Below are 3,477 nucleotides of genomic sequence, written 5' to 3' on the forward strand. Positions count from 1 at the left end.
TGATTAGGAAATACTTCAGTGTCACCCTCTAATAATGATTAGGAAATACTTCAGTGTCACCCTCTAATAATGATTAGGAAATACTTCAGTGTCACCCTCTAATAATGATTAGGAAATACTTCAGTGTCACCCTCTAATAATGATTAGGAAATACTTCAGTGTCACCCTCTAATAATGATTAGGAAATACTTCAGTGTCACCCTCTAATAATGATTAGGAAATACTTCAGTGTCACCCTCTAATAATGATTAGGAAATACTTCAGTGTCACCCTCTAATAATGATTAGGAAATACTTCAGTGTCACCCTCTAATAATGATTAGGAAATACTTCAGTGTCACCCTCTAATAATGATTAGGAAATACTTCAGTGTCACCCTCTAATAATGATTAGGAAATACTTCAGTGTCACCCTCTAATAATGATTAGGAAATACTTCAGTGTCACCCTCTAATAATGATTAGGAAATACTTCAGTGTCACCCTCTAATAATGATTAGGAAATACTTCAGTGTCACCCTCTAATAATGATTAGGAAATACTTCAGTGTCACCCTCTAATAATGATTAGGAAATACTTCAGTGTCACCCTCTAATAATGATTAGGAAATACTTCAGTGTCACCCTCTAATAATGATTAGGAAATACTTCAGTGTCACCCTCTAATAATGATTAGGAAATACTTCAGTGTCACCCTCTAATAATGATTAGGAAATACTTCAGTGTCACCCTCTAATAATGATTAGGAAATACTTCAGTGTCACCCTCTAATAATGATTAGGAAATACTTCAGTGTCACCCTCTAATAATGATTAGGAAATACTTCAGTGTCACCCTCTAATAATGATTAGGAAATACTTCAGTGTCACCCTCTAATAATGATTAGGAAATACTTCAGTGTCACCCTCTAATAATGATTAGGAAATACTTCAGTGTCACCCTCTAATAATGATTAGGAAATACTTCAGTGTCACCCTCTAATAATGATTAGGAAATACTTCAGTGTCACCCTCTAATAATGATTAGGAAATACTTCAGTGTCACCCTCTAATAATGATTAGGAAATACTTCGGTGTCACCCTCTAATAATGATTAGAAAATACTTCGGTGTCACCCTCTAATAATGATTAGGAAAAACTTCAGTGTCACCCTCTAACAATGATTAGGAAATACTTCAGTGTACCCTCTAAAAATGATTAGGAAAAACTTCAGTTTCACCCTCTAATAATGATTAGGATATACTTCAGTGTCACCCTCTAATAATGATTAGGAAATACTTCAGTGTACCCTCTAAAAATGATTAGGAAAAACTTCAGTTTCACCCTCTAATAATGATTAGGAAATACTTCAGTGTCACCCTCTAATAATGATTAGGAAATATTTCAGTGTCACCCTCTAAAAATGATTAGGAAATACTTCAGTGTCACCCTCTAATAATGGTTAGGAAATACTTCAGTGTCACCCTCTAATACATGGACACAATTTATAGGTAGAACATATTGAACATCGGGTTTTGACGCTCACTTTCATGATTTTATTATCATGTATTTCTGGCATTGCATGGCTATACAACAGACATATCATGTTTTTAAAATGTATTAGCAGGGTTGTTACAGAGAGGTGATCAGAATCGACAGGTTTGTAATAGAGAGTTGATCATTACAGAAGAGCTGTAACAGTGGTGAACTGTGTAGACAGGATTGTTATATAGGCCTGACCTGTAAATAAAACAGGGTTGCTTAAGAGAGGATTCCTTTGATATTTGCAAACAGTGTTCAGTGGGGGACCCAGGAATTAATTTTGGGTGTTGCCCAAAATTTTAAACTCATAAAAATAATAAATTATAATTGTCATGTCGGTTGTACATGTATACTACTATCTGGCACCAAACAATATTTAGAACTTCATTATTTCTGAGATTTTGACAATTATAATTTCCCTGCCGAGCAGAGCGAGGCGATTGTTTTCCCCTAAAGATGTAATACTAAACTTGTTCAAGCACTGCCAAGCGTAGAAAGCTAGAATTTATCGGACATTATTTCCATTGTCAAACAGATCGAATAAGGCATAGAATAGTTTTCTGAGATTGAGGTATTATTCCAGTTTATATTTCATAACATAGAGTATTTATATTTTATGATGGCCGAGCGGAGCGAGTGTTAACAAATTCTCTGAAACAATGGTATAAATGAAGTTTTTGGTTAAAATGTTGATGTTTGTGTCATGCCTTTCATGTGCATGTAGTTTAGGCGAGCTTTTTGGCAATTAAATATTGATTTATTTTGTCATAAATACGATTTATGATTTGACTGTTTGTCTTTTATTGTGAATTTGTATGCATGCATATGTACAACCGCAACACCTGTTAAAAAGGATATATATATACATGCCAGGCTTTTATGCTAACATTGGTTATTATTCACCTGATAACGTGATGCTAAGGTGGCAATCTAATTAAAATTATATCTTCACATCGCTCCCGTTAAATTGTTAAGGTGGATGCTTTATTGTCTTTGAAATTTTTGAAATTTACATTTTTTAACAGGTATAATAAAGCACTCCTGGTGCAATCTGATTAAAATCATCTGTTACATGGCTCAGGCCTAGTACGAAGTTAACGAAGCCATGCAACATATGATTTTAATCAGATTGCTCCTGGTGATCATGTGTACATGAAACCACAGATGAAAATACAGGTTTATCTATCATGAAATGGACTCTACCTTTGAAATAACAATTAACATATATACTTAATTCCAACAGATGGTTTAATCTTCTCTTAACGGACAGGATGATCACCACACCGTGACATTAGAACAATACGATTAGGTAGACAGTCAGTTGAGCCTTCACCACTGACCTGACTGGAGACCCTACTAATATATAAACAAAAGAGGATTAATCCCCTATTGTTTAGAGTATAAGTAGTGGACTCCTTGTTTGGGAAACTGCACCCTTAGTATATATAGATATTCAAACTGCTGCTTGCCATAGAAAATCATAGTTCACAGGATGGTTGATATTAGAAGAAAATCCCATGTGAAAAAGAGGAAAATCTTCAAAAACCTAAGTCCAGATTATTTTTAGACAAAGAAAAAAGGGTGTTGCCCGGGCAACTAGGGCAACAACCCTGGGACCGCCAATGGTGTTGCTGCATATATATGACCTCCATCAACAGTTTTTTTAGTGACCTAAACTAACAGATTACAAAAATATACATTTTGTAGTAACACAGCAATTTTAAGAGGAGAAACTTTAATTATATAACAAAGGGTAACCTTCTTTATTCCAACAGAATAGGACAACATTATACTTCTTTATTCCAACAGAATAGGACAACATTATACCTTCTTTATTCCAACAGAATAGGACAACATTATACCTTCTTTATTCCAACAGAATAGGACAACATTATACCTTCTTTATTCCAACAGAATAGGACAACATTATACCTTCTTTATTCCAACAGAATAGGACAACA

The sequence above is a fragment of the Mizuhopecten yessoensis genome, unplaced genomic scaffold, assembly GCF_002113885.1.
Source record: "Mizuhopecten yessoensis strain PY_sf001 unplaced genomic scaffold, ASM211388v2 scaffold11087, whole genome shotgun sequence".
Lineage (NCBI taxonomy): Eukaryota > Metazoa > Mollusca > Bivalvia > Pectinida > Pectinidae > Mizuhopecten > Mizuhopecten yessoensis.